The 16,178-nt window shown below is 48.9% G+C and overlaps 1 long non-coding RNA gene across 1 annotated transcript; it reads right to left on the bottom strand.

The window, feature by feature from the left end:
* Positions 1-3,021: 3,021 nt before the first annotated feature.
* LOC142925530 (uncharacterized) lies at positions 3,022-15,914 on the bottom strand. Its single transcript, XR_012942484.1, has 3 exons — positions 12,090-15,914; positions 8,542-8,599; positions 3,022-3,319 (listed from the first exon to the last, which is right to left on the bottom strand). It is a non-coding gene; the product is annotated as an uncharacterized LOC142925530 (long non-coding RNA).
* Positions 15,915-16,178: the final 264 nt, after the last annotated feature.

Raw genomic sequence — 16,178 nt, 5'->3', positions numbered from 1 at the left:
GACCGGTATTGACCGGGAGTTGAACTCGGGTCGCCGACTTCGTAGCAGAGCGCGCTAACCTCTCCCCATACACATTCACACACATACACACGCGTACTAATGAACCCACACGCGTGTATATATACATACATACACATAGGTATGCAAGCCTCACAAGATCCCCCGTATAGCCTTAACAGACTGTAGGGGCAAGTGCTGTTAGCGAGCACCTATGAAGGCCGGAACGGTGCACGAGGGGGTGGGTGGCCAACACTACGCCCGACCGCCTTTGTCTACCTAGTGGCAATGTTTACACACCGCACCAGGTACTCATTTGAGGCTGAGTCGACCTAGGGGAGGTCCGGTTCAGATAATCGTCACTGACGGTGTTGGCCGTGAGCGGGAATCGAACCCGGGTCGCCAGGTTCATAGCGCAGCGCGCTAACCGCTACACTACCGCTCCCCACAAGCCACACACGTAAGCACACACACGTTGACACCCTGACACAACAACTGGCGTTCGCCATGAAGTGGTGGTACCAGATAGTATGGATTGACTGCCTGAGCTGACTGACAAATGCACCTCCTGTGCTTCCCACTGTGTCAACTCGCGTTTTAGCTGCCCGGCCTTGCCTGCCAGGAGAAGCTCACTGATGATGGGACTATGTCTAGATCTTTCAAGATTCTATGAGCTCCTTACAAAATCCAGTCTGGTAAAAACCCAGGATGGATCGCAGGCAGGTCAGCCTGACTGTTCAAACTGTTGCAGATGTTTTAAAGGGCTCTACGTTTTGCAAGCATAGAAGGATATTACCGTGGCCAAGAATACCCGCAACGTCGTATGGAGTGATAGCCCAGACAGCTTCCACAAGGTGTTATGGTGCCGATTGAATTACGTGAGACCTCCACTACCAAGTTGTGGCTGTCGATGAGCACACTGCTCAGGAATGGGAATTCCTCCATCATCTCAACAACCACTCCATTACTCATTGAGAGTTTAACACGTTGGAATGTTTCATGATATCAAACGCCCAAGCATGTGTTTTGTTTTGGTGAGACTGAAGGTTTTGACATTCTCCACGTTCAACTTTTCAGAGTGAGTCGCAATTACTATATCATCAACAAATTAAACATGGTACCTGGGCATCCATCAACCATAACACTTTACCCTGACCAGCTCACTATCGCAAAGGTCATGAGCAGAAGGTAAAGAAACCTGAAAGCAAGGAGAGTAACCCAAATCCCTAGTCTCTTTATGGTATACGAGGCCTTGACCAGATCAATAAAGCAGAGATGTAGGTCCTGTTGAAAATATCTACACCTCTGCTGTAGAAGACGGACAGAGAAAATAGCGTCCATGTAGGACCACCCCAGACTGAAACCACATTGGGGCTAAGCAAGCATGGCTGGCAATGCAACGTTGAATATTCCTTCCCGATAACAAATAAACATTCATTGATTGCCAGGACATTTCCAAGACGACTGAGGATAGAGATTCCGCAGTAGTTATTGCAATCAGTGGGATCTCCCCCCCCCCCCCACCGTTTTAAGAAAGGGACCACCAGGGTATACTTCCAATCCTGCAGAAACCCGTCCCGTGGACAGTTGTATATTTGGAGTGTGCACGTTCTCCCCGCGGTCACGTGGATTTGTATGCGGGTCCTCCGGTTTTCCCCTCCAGATTTAGAAACATGTGTTTAAAGTATTTGGCCGCTATACATTTCCACGTGATAAGTCACTTAAAATGAGCTATTATTTGTGGCAAGGTCGCTTCTGATAAAGAGCTACATAGCTCAGTGGGCCTTCCTGGTAAAATGAAAACATAGTTTAGTATAGTTTTTACTTGTCTCCGTCAGACAGGGTTTCTGGGGAAGTCTGGACTGCCAATGCAGCCATTGCAGCTCCATGAGCCGCAGTCCTGAATCTCACTCATTTCCTCTTCACATCAGAAGCAGGCGCATGAATTATGCCAGAGTGCAGAATGCCACAAGCGATGCTGAAAATCCCACATGCAACTTATGTTAGCGAGCCGAGACCAGGCTATTGTGGATTCAAATGGGGTCCTTGGTGGACTCTCACCACCACAATTGGAGAATGGTAGTCTTTATCTTACAGTTGACACGCTTATAGTGGACAGATCAGTTCCACGGTAGGTTCTGGTGTAAAGGACATGGGCCCGCATCACTGTTCCGTCACTATATAGCCAAGCAGATGTGCTTGCTTGGACCCAGCGTTCATCCATGATGTGTGAATGCGCCGATGCCCGAACAGCGTCTTGGTGATTAGAATAGTAGAAGGCTGCTCATCGATAATCTAGCAGCCTCCTACTATTGTTATTGAGCTAATCTGGCCCATGCCTTTAAATCACTCCATCCAAGGTGCTTGCAGCATGATCCACTGGGGCATTAAAGTCACCCAACAAGATCACTTCCCTAAGGTACCACTATAGCTAGCACCTGGGACAAGAGGTCATAGATGCCATCGGACTCATCGGCCTTTCCTGTGTCCCTTGACTGGAAGCATATTCCACCACCTCACCACCGCGCTGCCAAGCCCCCTTCCCTCCAAAGACAAAGATCCCCCATATAGCCTGTAGCAGACTCTTGGGGCAAGTTCTGTTAGTAAACATCTATGAAGGCCAACGCCACGCCTGGCCGCCATTGTATCCCAAGTGTTGCACACTGTGTCAGGTACTCAAATAAGGCTGAATTCATCTCAGGGAGGCTCAGGACCAGCTCAGGTATTTGTCACCGATGTTGACCGTGAGTGCAAATCGAACTCGGGTAGCCACAGCCCCTTACCCTCCACACACACACAGCCACCTCTACACACAGCCGCCTCTACACACAGCCACCTCTACACACAGCCACCTCTACACACAGCCACCTCTACACACACTTTACCCTTCCGCACGCACACTTGTCCTGGATTCAGGTCTCACATCCCGATGTCTCCATGACATGTGGCCCCCACCTCCCATCCCCCACACCTGCAGATAACTTGAGGACGCTGCCACGGCGGCTAAAGCGGACGTACCAAAGTTGAGGAGGTGTAGATGTTGAGGAGGTGTAGGTATGGAGGCCAGGGATCTGTAGGTGCTGAGGAGGTGTTGAGGTTGAGGTTGAGGAGGTGTTGAGGTTGAGGAGGTGTACGTGATGCGAGGATGCGAGGTAATCAGCTGAGCTCACCCATAATGTGTCGAGGGCAGCAGCTGCCCCCCCCCACCACCCCCCACGCGTGCCCCGACTCGCGCCACGCCGCGTGGCCTCCGCGTGGCGGAGTCAGCAGCTGCACAGGTGTGTGCCGTGACCACGCGTCTACACCTGCGCGCGCGTCCAGCCTGATATACCCACAACAACACACGGACACTCACCGACAGCAAAGACACATTTTCCCCATATAGACTTAACATACAATTTGGGGAAGTGCTGTTAGCGAACACCTATGAAGGCTGGTACGGCACACGACAAATTTGACCTCAGGCCTTCGCTCATTTACCAGCTTCACATTCCCTATTGCCGTACAAAAACTGGAGGAAGGGCCTTTGCTATTGATGCCCCCAGGGTCTGGAATGCTATTGGTAATAAACTGCAACTTGAATCGCTGCCAATGAGATCTTCTCTCAAAACTGCTCCAAAGGAGTTATACACCCATAGCTGCCACTGCTATTCATTGGCGTAAAATAAAATAAAATGTTTCACTCCAGATGACGCTGCAAAGTATTATCTGTATTTTGATTTAGCGTGCTGATCTTAAAGGTGCATTGAAAAATTTGATACTCCGACTGATGCCTCTGTTGTTGTGGAGTTACTCATGCAGCCAGCCATGGCTCTAGGACATTTCGTTTGATCACCACGTGCAAAATATAGTTAGGTCCTGCAATTTTCATATCAAGGCTCTAAGACACATTCGACCACTATTTAGTCATGATCTAGCCAACACGCTGGTGTGTAGCATGTATCAACAAGGCTCAATTATTGTAACTCACCACTCTATGGGACGCGCAGCAAAGAACATTGCCAAGCTGCAGCATGTACAACATGCTCTAGCACGTGTCGTGCGGGGTACTGAAAGATCGAACCGTGTCTGTCCAGTGCTCGCTGAGCTGCATTGGCTTCCAGTTGGAGAACGAATACATTCTAAGTTCACACTCATTACACACAAAATGCTTGCCACAAATGAACCAGAATAACTTGCTGATCTTAGCAAGTAGCATAAACCATCACGTGAAATCCGGTCATCCTCGCAGCAGATTTTGGCAAACCATCAATCAAAGACGGTCACCGCATAGCGCACTTTCAGATGTACTTCTGCAGCCGTCAAGAACGCTCTTCCTTCCGATATTAGGAAGACACGAGCTATCCACTTAAAAATATAAATTTAAAACTCATTTATTTGGAATTGCGGTTTGTGTTTAGTTTGTTGTCCGTCCCCCGCACCTCCGATAAGCACGGTTGGCTACGTACAGTGCGGAAGAAGTTCAATATACATAATACTTCCCTTGACCGTACTTGGGCATCGATGAGCCCTCATCGTATCTGTACCAGGTATAAATTACACTAATATTGCCATGGAAAGGTTCTCAAACCATGTGGTTGAAGAAGAATTAAAATAATGTGGGAACTAGAGGACATCCATGTCGCACCGCAACTTTGCCAAGTAGCTTTATCCGAGTCTACCCACCATCATGAAGATCCTTAAAGATTGTGAGCATAGAGTCAAAGGCCCCGAAAGGACGAAGAACAACCCAGAGCCCTGGCCCACTGATGGTATCATAGTCCTTGACCAGGTAAATAAAGCAGAGATGTAGGTCCCGTTGAAATTTTTTCCACCTCTGTGGTACCAGACGGAGAGAGAATATGCTATCCATGCAGGAGCCACCTGGCCAGAAACCACATTGGGGCTCCGCAAACCTTTCCTCAGCGTGCCTGACATGGTGATTTTGAATAATCTTTGCCAGGACCTTTCCTGTCACACGGAAGAGGGAGATGCCCCAATAGTTACAATAAGTGCGGGCCCCCTTCTTAAAGAGTGGGACCACTAGGGCTACCTTACAATTCTATGGTTCAGACAGTTGTTATGATGTCATGCAGAGCAGTCTGCACACAGACGCTACCCTCCCTCAGTAGTTCGCTTGGATGATCGTCTCTGCCTTGTGCTTTTCCTGGTCTCAGACTCTGAATTGCCCCTCGTAATTCTTCAACAAATGGCACCTCAGCCAGCCACTATCAAGGGGTGGCTCCGTCTGCCAATATTTTAGACACGACAGCTCCAGCAGGGTCGTCCCCACCTTGCCCCATGATGTTGTCTGGGCTGAGGGAATTTCCCACCCCCAAGACATCATAGAACTGCTCTAAAAGCCTGCAGATCTGTTCCTGGGGATCGGAAATGAGATCACTGTTCTATCCCTTAAGGATGGTGAAAAGTGAGACGCTGTAAGTTACTTTTTTGCCGGCTACTGAGGCAAATTCTATCTTCTCGCTTAAGACGTTTTCTCTACCCGGCGTTTTACCTGGTCTCGGGCTAGAGATCGCCCTGCTCACATTCTTAACAGATGGCACCTCAGCGAACCACTCACAAGGAGCGGCTACTTCCTCCAATATTTAAACAAAAAAACTATTTTTGGTTTTAGCAGGTAATGCCCATTGAGCTATGTAGCTCTTTTTCAGAAGCGACTTGACCACAAACGAAAACTCAACAAAGTGGCTTATGACGTAGAAATTTATAGCAGCTAAATACTAAAAACGCACGTTTATGAATGTGGAGGGAAAAACCGGAGTACCCAGAGAAAAATCCACGCGACCATGGGGAAAGCATGCAAACTCCCAAATATACTGGCGTCAGGGTCGTGATCGAACCCACCACCTCTTGTATACTAGGCGAGGAAGTTAACATCTCTCCTCCGTGGCACCCGAGGGACTGTTATTTGAGCTGACGGGTTTCCTCTCCCCAAAGACCTGATGACGGACGTTTGTGTTGCGCCCGAAACGTCGTGATTTATTTTGTTTCATACCTACGTGACTTTACCGAAAGAACCAAATAGTTTTGTTGCTGGGGGTTGGAAATCAACTGATTCACTACCGCTCCCCACACAACTCTATATGCACCTACACACATACACTCACCTGTATACACTTACACACATTTACATACACTCACCTACACACACTTTTTACACTTACACATACAAACACTTAAATAACCCTTACACATTTCTACACAAAGGCTTCATCATTATCATCACACCAACACACATACACGACAAAAAAAACCCCATATAGTCTTTACTAGATTGTTGAACAAGTATTGCTAATGAGTAGCACCGATTGAGGCCACCACGGCACACGAGAGGAGTGGTGTAGCCAAAACCACGCCGGGCCCGCCTGTCTCCCCAGTGCTGATGTTTAATACACCACACCATGTCGATATAACAAAGGTCCTCTGTATAGCCTTTAACAGACTGCCGGGCAAGTGCTGTTCGTGAGCACCTTTGAAATTCGACACGGCACACAAGCGGCTTGAGTGCCGTTACCAAATTACGGGCCACCTTTGTCTTCACAGTTTTGATGTTTACACACCGCACCAGGTACTCATTTAAGGCTGAGTCGAGGGGAGGCACATGTTCACAAATTCGCTTTTAATGGTCGTGAGCGAAAATTGAACTCAAATTGCCAGGTTAGGAGGGCAGTACATTAACCCCTGCACCACCGCTCCCCACTAAGCACACACACACACCTAAGCACGTCTCTCTCCCTGCAGGGTCAACAGTCTCGGGGTCTCCTTGCCCCCCCCCCCCCCTCACTACCCTGATCGAGGTCTAGGGGGCCCCAGAAACCGTGGCAGGCCACCCGCAGGGCCCCCGTTCCGTGAGAACCTGGTGTACTGGGCTCCAACCATGCGGAAAATATTGGCCAGCAGCAGTTTGGCACGGGGGCTGCGGTAATCAGTGCCGTCTCGTCTGGGACCTCAGGGGGTCCCTGTCTATCTCAGCATATCAGTAAGGGGGAGTGGGGGAGGGATCGCATGGCTAGCGTCTTTGTTTTAAAGTGCCGCCTGGTAGGGTTACCACCTATCCGGGTTTAACTCGGTACAGTCTGGGAATTTGTGTCTGTGGTTTGAGGGTGGCAGGAATTGATTCGTGCAGGGATCTGGTGGTACCGTGTTGAGTCTTATTACAGCATACTCCTGCGAAGTATGGATAGTCTTGAGCTGACTGTGACTCGTGTCCAAGTTTGAAATGTGGACAATGTGGCAATTCACTCACTTTCGCTCAGCCACTCATTCACCCACTCACTCTCACTCATCAATTAACTCATTGATTCACTCATTTATTTGGCAACTTACTTAGTAACTCACCCGATCATGCACGTACCCACTCACTAATTAATTCACTCATCCACTCACTCACTTAACCACTCATTGATTCATGAATTTGTTCACTCACTCACCCACTCCCCCTCACCCATCCAAGAGGCTACCACACCACCACAGTCCGGAAATTGGCGTATGTGTTCGGTCGGCAGGAATGTTTTTGTACTGGCATCTGGCACCCGCTGTCGCTATGTTGTATTGCAGTGTAGAGGAGCGGAGTGTAGGAGACTGCACAATGTTGGTGACACCTGGGCTGGGTGGGCGAGGTGGCAACCCCCATACGCTCGATCCTCACCTCTGATTTGGAATCCCCCCTCGGCTGGCGCCGTGCCATACCGCGAGAGAACGAGACGGGGACTGGCAGCCAAAATCACGCCACGGCCACTTGGCTGTGCACCCTCATTAAGCACACGGCGCATGAGCGTGTGATTTGTTAAAGATAAAGTTGTATTAAATATCCGATTCTTCGTGGTGTTGCGTAACATGAATAGTGTAGAGGTTGAGCGATCAACTGGCCTGTAAATGGGCACGAGTCTGCTAGCAGGGGCCTGTGGTTGCTCTGCGTAATCCCAAACGAGTCTGTTCTCGGGGCGCCACGGTGGCTAAGAGATGTTAACTACCTCGCCTGGTATGCAGTAGGACGTGGGTTCGATCCCGACACTGGCAAATCTCTTTCTCTCTTTGGTCGCGTGGATTTTTTTTCTCCGGGTCCTCGGGAGGTTTCCCTCCACATTTATAAACAACGTAACGTGCAGGAGACAGACGCCAATGTCGAGGTCTATAAACAACGTGACGTGCAGGAGACAGACGCCTATGTCGAGGTCTGTAAACAACGTGACGTGCAGGAGAGAGATGCCAATGTCGAGGTCTATAAACAACGTGACGTGCAGGAGACAGACGCCTATGTCGAGGTCTGTAAACAACGTGACGTGCAGGAGAGAGATGCCAATGTCGAGGTCTATAAACAACGTGACGTGCAGGAGACAGACGCCTATGTCGAGGTCTATAAACAACGTGACGTGCAGGAGAGAGATGCCAATGTCGAGGTCTATAAACAACGTGACGTGCAGGAGACAGACGCCTATGTCGAGGTCTATAAACAACGTGACGTGCAGGAGACAGACGCCTATGTCGAGGTCTATAAACAACGTGACGTGCAGGAGACAGATGTCAATGTCGAAGTCTACGAACCACGTTGAGAGGACTTGAGTTGAGAGAGAGCGTCCGTGTCGTTTTGCTGTTCCTCATTCTCCATTGAGGGGGGCGAAGTAATGAAGGGGGTGAGGTGATGAGGGGGGTTTGGTGATGGGGTGAGGCGATGAGGGGGTAAGGTGATGAGGGAGTGAGGCGATGAGGGGGTGAGGTGATGAGGGGGATGAGCTGATGAGGGGGTGAGGTGATGAGGGGAGTGAGGTGATGAGGGGGGTGAGTTGATGAGGGGGGTGAGTTGATGAGGGGAGTGAGGTGATGAGGGGAGTGAGGTGATGAGGGGGGTGAGTTGATGAGGGGGGTGAGGTGATGAGGGGGGTGAGGTGATGAGGGGGTGAGGTGATGAGGAGGGTGAGGTGATCAGAAGAGAATCAGAATTAGAAAGGGTTGTATTCGCCATGAAAGTTCGCACAGACAAAGAATTTACTTTGGCAGGAAGGTGCATACATTCAACATATAGGAATCTTAAATCTTAAATAAGTGGTATACAAGTCTAACTATACTAAAGGTACAAAGTCTAACTAACACTAAGGGGCTAAAGTATGTAAAATCTTGAATAAATATTGAATATAAAGTAGCTATTAGATACAATCTAAAAATACAAAGAGTAACAGTGTAAATATGGCTAGGTGTTATTTTATAGATAAAATGTTAAAGTCAGTGTAAGCCCTTGGCCTTGTTGAAGAGGCCAGCAGCGGATGGGAAGAAACTGTTTTTGTGGCGTGAGGTTTTGGTCCTGATGGACCGCAGCCTTCTGCCGGAGGGGAGTAGCTGGGACAGAGAGTGTCCAGGGTGGGAGATATCGGCCACAATCTTCCTCGCTCGCCTCATGGTCCTCGAGGTGTGCAGGTCCTCGAGGGTTGGTAGATTGCAGGCAATCATCTTCTCAGCAGTGTGGATGATACGCTGCAGTCTGCTCTTGTCCTTGGCAGTGGCAGCAGCGTACCATACGGTTATGGAGGAGGTGAGGATGGATTCAATGATTGCTGTATAGAAGTGCACCATCATTGTATTTGGCAGGTTGAATTTCTTCAGCTGCCGTAGGAAGTACATCTTCTGTTGAGCTCTCTTGGTGAGGGAGCTGATGTTCAGTTCCTACTTGAGGTCCCGGGAGAGAATAGTGCCCAGGAAGCGGAAGGACTCTACAATTTTGACTGGGGAGTCTAACAGGGTGATGGGGGTGAGTGGGGCTGTATTCTTCCTGAAGTCCACAACCATCTCAACTGTCTTTAGAGCATTTAGCTCTAAGTTGTTCTGGCTAATCCAGGTCACCAGGTTGTCAGCTTCCCACCTACAGTCAGACTCATCCCCACCAGAGATCAGCCCAATGAGGGTGGTGTCGTCCGCAAAATTCAAGAGTTTGACGGACAGATGATTGGAGGTGCAGCTATTGGTGTACAGGGAGAGGAGCAGGGAGAGGAGCAGTGGGGAAAGGACGCAGCCCTGAGGAGTTCCGGTGCTGATGGACCTGGAGTCAGAGACTTGTGTTCCCAGCTTAACGCACTGCTTCCTGTCAGACAGGAAGTCTGTGATCCACCTGCAGGTGGAGTCGGGCACGTTCCGCTGGAAGAGCTTGTCCTGAAGCAGGGCAGGGATGATGGCGTTGAAGGCAGAGCTGAAGTCCACAAACAGGATCCTGGCATAGGATGCTGGGGAGTCCAGATGCTGTAGGGTGAAGTGGAGGGCCATGTTAACTGCGTCGTCCACAGACCTGTTGGCTCTGTAGGCAAATTTAAGGGGGTCCAGGAGAGGGTCTGTGATGGCTTTGAGGTGTGCCAGGAACAGGCGCTCAAAAGACTTTATTACCACAGAGGTAAGGGCGACCGGTCTATAATCATTTAGTCCTGTTGGCCTTAGCTTTTTGGGCACAGGGATGATGATGGATGACTTTAGACAGTCTGGTACATGGCATGTCTCCAGGGAGGTGTTAAAGATGTTGGTGAACACCGGAGACAGCTGGTCAGCGCAGTGCCTGAGGGTGGCTGGAGAGACCGGCCCAGCTGCTTTGCATGGGTTCTGCCTCTTGAAAAGTCTATTAACTTCTCCCTCCTGAAAGGAGAGAGTAGTCTCTGTAGTAGGGGTGGGGGATGGGGCCTCTTGGGTGGGAAGGGGTAGTTCAGGACAGTCCAATTGTCTTTCAAATCTGCAGTAGAACTCGTTCAGGTCTTTGGCCAGGCGGGAGTCGTTAGTGGTGTGTGGGGCTCTGGGCTTGTAGTTGGTGATCTGCCTGAGCCCTCTCCAGACAGAAGCAGAGTCGTTAGCAGAGAACTGGTGTTTTAGTCTCTCTGAGTACAGTCGTTTCGCCTCTCTCACCGCCTTGCTAAACCTGTTCTTCAACTCCTTGAATGTCTCTATCCCCACTCCTAATCGCTTCCTCCTCCTCCAACCTCAACCTTCTGAGCTTTGCTGAGAACCAGGGCTTGTTGTTGTTGAAGTTCACCCTGGTACGTGTTGGAATACAGCAGTCCTCACAGAAGCTTATGTACGAGGTCACAGCCTCTGTGAGTTCATCCAGACTATTGGTAGCAGTCGTGAACATATCCCAGTCAGTACAGTCCAAGCACGCCCGCAAATCCTCCACAGACTCACTGGTCCACTCTTCAGATGTCCTCACAGCAGGTTTACAGAGCTTTAGTTTCTGCCTGTATGCAGGAATCAGGTGGACCATGGCATGGTCAGAGTGTCCCAGTGCTGCTCGGGGGACAGCGTGGTAGACTCTACTGACTGTAGTGTAGCAGTGATCCAGAGTGTTCCCTTCTCTGGTAGGGCATTTAATGAATTGTATGTATTTGGGGAGTTCGTGGCTGAGATTACCTTTGTTAAAGTCGCCAAGTACGATAACCAGCGAATCTGGATTTGCTCACTCCACACTCAGAATCTGGTCGGCGAGCATGCATTGGGCCTCTTTAACCTGAGGACCCGGCTGCAAGTAAACTCCGACCAAAATGAGCGACGCGAACTCGCGAAGCGAGTAGAAAGGTTTACAGTTTATAAAAAAATAATTCAAGGAGCGGAGAACAATGTTGCAGAATCACTGTGACATCTACACACCAGCCAATGTTAATGTAAAAACAAATACCACCGCCTTTCATCTTGCCGGAGAGTGCTATGTCACGATCCGATCTTACAAGATAGAATCCTGTCAATTGTAGCGCAGTGTCCGGAATCAAATCACACAGCCATGTCTCCGTGAAGCACAAAACAGAAGATGAGAGAAAGTCTCTGTTGTTCACCATCAGTAGCTGAAGTTCGTCCATTTTGTTGCACAGTGAACGTATGTTGGAGAGGAAAAAGCTCAGAAGCACTGAGCCCCCGACCGTTTACCCCTTGGGCGGCATTTTGCTGCTTGAGCAAAGCCTAGCGTGGCTTTGACCAGAATGCCCACTAATTCTGCCGCTGGAAGCAGAAAAGTTCGTCTCTTGTAAGTGAACTCCGAAAATCTTGGCAAAACACTGAATTAACAGACAAAACAAGACAGAACAGGGCGCACCAACCGGCTGAGGCAACCATCAACGGCGCCATCTTCTTACCAGCACGGGTGTGCTGAACAGCAGGCCTCTCTCACCAGCACGGGTGTGATGAACAGTAGGCCCCTCTCACCAGCACGGGTGTGCTGAACAGCAGGCCCCTCTCACCACCACGGGTGTGCTGAACAGCAGGCCCCTCTCACCAGCACGGGTGTGCTGAACAGCAGGCCTCTCTCACCAGCACAGGTGGCCAAGCAAAACAAGACAAAACAGGGCACACCAACCGGCCGAGGCTGCCATCAACGGCGCCAACTGCACTGAGGGGGGTGAGGTGATGAGGGGGTGAGGTGATGAGGGGGTCAGGTGATGAGGGATTGAGGTGATGAGGGGGGCGAGGTGATGAGGGGGTGAGGTGATGAGGGGGGTGAGACGATGAGGGGGGTGAGGTGATTAGGTGAGGTGATGAGGGGGGTGAGGTGATGAGGGGGTGAGGGTGATGAGGGGGGTGAGGTGATGAGGGAGTGAGGTGATGAGGGGGGTGAGGGGGTGAGGGTGCTGAGGTGATGAGGGGGTGAGGGTGCTGAGGTGATGAGGGGGTGAGGTGATGAGGGGGTGAGGTGATGAGGGGGGTGAGGTGATGAGGGGGTGAGGTGATGAGGGGGTGAGGTGATGAGGGGGTGAGGTGATGAGGGGGGTGAGGTGATGAGGGTGAGGTGATGAGGGGTGAGGTTCAGGGCCGGCTTAGCCGTGATCTCAGAGATAATCTTTGAATCTATCTACGTGACTTTACCGAAAGACCCAAAGAATATGAATTCCTGCAGTCGCGAAAGCTTTAAGTCAACATTTTACCGCCTCTACAGAGAGGGTTTCCACACAACTATTAGATCTTTTAACAAGCTTCGAGACAAGAAGGCTTATCTTATCGAGTCGCTCACATTCCAGAAAGACATTCCGCGACACTAAGGTGATAACGATCGCCTTTACATTGACATCTGCTGCTGTCACTTCTCCCAATGCTGAACGGATCTTGTTCAGGGCTGACTTAGCCCTGATCTCATAGAGAATAAGATTGATCCGATTTGAACTTGATAATTTAGACCATACTCTCCTGAAATCACACTTAACATTGACGGAAAAAAATGTCTACATCTGATTGGGAACATGTAGATAACATGACAGCCTATTCAGCCGCCTCAATGTCAGATAAATGCAAAGATAACCTGATTTACAAGTTCAATCTCCTTTTCAAGAAGAAGCCAGATCTACATGTTAAAAAGTTAGACGTTGACAAGATTGTTATTAATCAGAGTAACAGTCTAATTTCCAACAGCCTAAAATCTGTTCTAGCTAAAGGGCTGAATTTCGCAGTCACCCCTAAACATATTCCAGTTGATGATATCATTGCCCAGGTTGACGTAGCCCTTAAGGGTTTGGGACACATCACTGCAGACGTGGCAAGATCGGAAATCGCTGCAATCCTCAATAATGCTAAGACACCTATGAGCAACATCAGTAAGAATGAGCGCTTTGAGCTTTCCCAATTAAAAAAGAAAGATGCCACAGTCATCATGGACAAAACCACATATAATAACAAAATTCAGGACCTACTTAACGATGGTAGCTATACAAAAATGTCACGAGATCCCACCAAAAGCCTCGTTACGAAAACCAAAAATATCACCGATTCGAGATCTTTAATTGAACCAACCAAGCGATCCTCCTTAAAACCCTCTGCTGCTAGACCACCCAGATTGTATAGCTTACCAAAAATCCATAAAGAGGGTACACCCCTTCGTCCTATCGTCTCCACCATTGACTCACCCACCTACAAACTGGCCCGATTTCTGTCTGGTAAGACCACCTCAGCTGTACTTACCTCAGCTCACTTGGTATCGTTAATTAAGGACATCTCACTATCTCCAGGTGATTTGCTCATTAGTTTCGATGTTGCCTCTTTGTTTACCAAAGTTCATGTGCCTGACACCATTGCAATCATTGAAGACTTGATCCAACAAGGACTGAATGCTGATGTACTGGCCCTGGTGAGACATTGCCTCAGCAACACTTACTTCACCTGGAATGTAACTTTCTACAAACAAGTTGAAGGTACCCCAATGGGTTCTCCTTCATCTCCAGTTGTAGCCAATGTTTTCATGGAAAAAATTGAGACAGATGCCATCCAGGCATCCACTCTACGTCCGTCCTTGTGGAAGTGGTACGTAGATGACACATTCGTCATCTGGCCACATGGTCGACCAGCTCTGAATCAATTCCTCAACCCATCAATTGCATACACCCAGTCATCAAATTCAGCATGTAGGTGGAAAAGGATGGCAAGCTACCATTCTTGGATGTATCATGGGACCTCCTTTGCCAGTACCAAAATATGAGAATAGGTTTTCCCCATTTTTATGGCAACAAAACAGGTGTTAAAATGTTAAAACACCAAAATGAAACCTTTTACAAGGAATCATTTATGCATTAACCACAATACTTGTGGTCAGAATGCTAACAAAAAAAAACATACTGTCATAATATGTGTAGTGGCCTTATTGACCTCGGAGACTGTTCACTTGAGGCAACCCGTATTTATTACAGACGCTTCAATTACAGTGGTGAATCTGATACTTGAAGAGGTAACGGCCTCTTCACCCATACTCTATAGAGGGAACGTTCCCCGAGCTTTAGCCCACGCTAGCTCCCTGCTTCCCTATATCCTGGTCCTCTCTCAGGAGGTAATCTGACCTGCCCAGCTTCGGCGCAGGTCCTGATCACCAGCCACACGAGTCCGGCCCTCAGAAGGACATCGGGCCTTGCGGCTCTGGTGTCGCACCCTGGCTTGCTTTGCCCGGCCCTCAAAAGGACAGTGGGCCAAAGGAGTTCCAGGGTCTGGCTAGTCGATCTGCTTTCTTCACTGGCTCTTCATCTTGCTTGAGTCGAACTGCCTCTCAGCTCCCCGGGTTCCACCTTTTATACTGTCCCTCACTGAGGGGTGGGGCTTGGAGGGATCACAGCATCCCCCACAGCCCCCCAGGGTGGTGGCCGTAGCGGACGTGTTTGTGGCCACCGCCCTACAACCGCGTGTCACCCTCCCGTAACACCTTTACATCTGCATTGTCTTTGAAATTGAGCGGTCCACACCAGACAGCTTTCTTTCAAGCCTAGTCTCAAATGGTGTTAGACCAGAGGATGCCAAAAGGCAACGCATATATTATCAGAGTATGTTTTTTTGGTTTCCATTCTGACCACAAATATTGTGGTTAATGCAGACATGATTCTTTGTAAAAGGTTTCAGTTTGGTGTTTTAACATCTTAACAGCTGTTTTGGTGCCAGGAAAAAGGGGGAAAACCTATTCTCATATTCTTGGATGTTTTAATCGAAAGGAGATCAGATGGCTCAATGGGACACTGTCTACGGGAAAGCCACCCATATGGATGCATATCTAAAACCTGACTCCCACCACCATTCTTCCCAGAAGAATTCCTTCATCAAAACTCTACACCATAGAGCTCGATGTATTTCCGACCATCATCACCTAACCAGTGAACTAAAACACGTACACTAAGCTCTCAAGATGAATGGATATTCAGACTACACAATCCGTAAAGCTATTACCCCAACCGTTGGGAAAGAACCATCTGAGGACCCAATCAAAACCATCACCTTGCCATACATAGCAGGAGTCACCAAAAATATCTTCAAAATCATGAGCAAACACAAGGTCCAGGTTCGATTTAACATGGTACATAAACTTCGTGATCTGATCCCATCTGTGAAGGATGTGATCCCTAACATGCAATACCCTGGCGTCTACAAGCGACATGTCTCGGACCGTGTTCGTGAACATGAGGCAGATCTGAAACATAGTAGGACCAATACCTCGGCCATGGCTGATCATTGTTTTAATGCGGTGGGCTCATACGAAATTGATTTCTCTAAGACGAAGGTACTTTGCAAACCCACTGGCTATCAACAAAGATTCGTTCATGAAGCCATCCATATATACAGACACAAACACAACTTCAATCGAGAAGATGGGTATAAACTGAGAAATCATTGGAAGGACGTTATCAACCAGTTTAAGTCATAACTGGTTGTGATCTTCCCATCCTACTACCTTCCAATGTTAGTTGTTATTTTCGGCTCTCTGA

The sequence above is a fragment of the Petromyzon marinus genome, chromosome 21 (genome assembly GCF_048934315.1).
Source record: "Petromyzon marinus isolate PM22_M1 ecotype Great Lakes invasive population chromosome 21, UKy_Petmar_22M1.pri1.0, whole genome shotgun sequence".
NCBI classification, from domain to species: Eukaryota; Metazoa; Chordata; class Hyperoartia; order Petromyzontiformes; family Petromyzontidae; genus Petromyzon; species Petromyzon marinus.
Note: the sequence above shows the minus strand (reverse complement) of the source record. Positions and strands in the feature narration are given on the sequence as shown.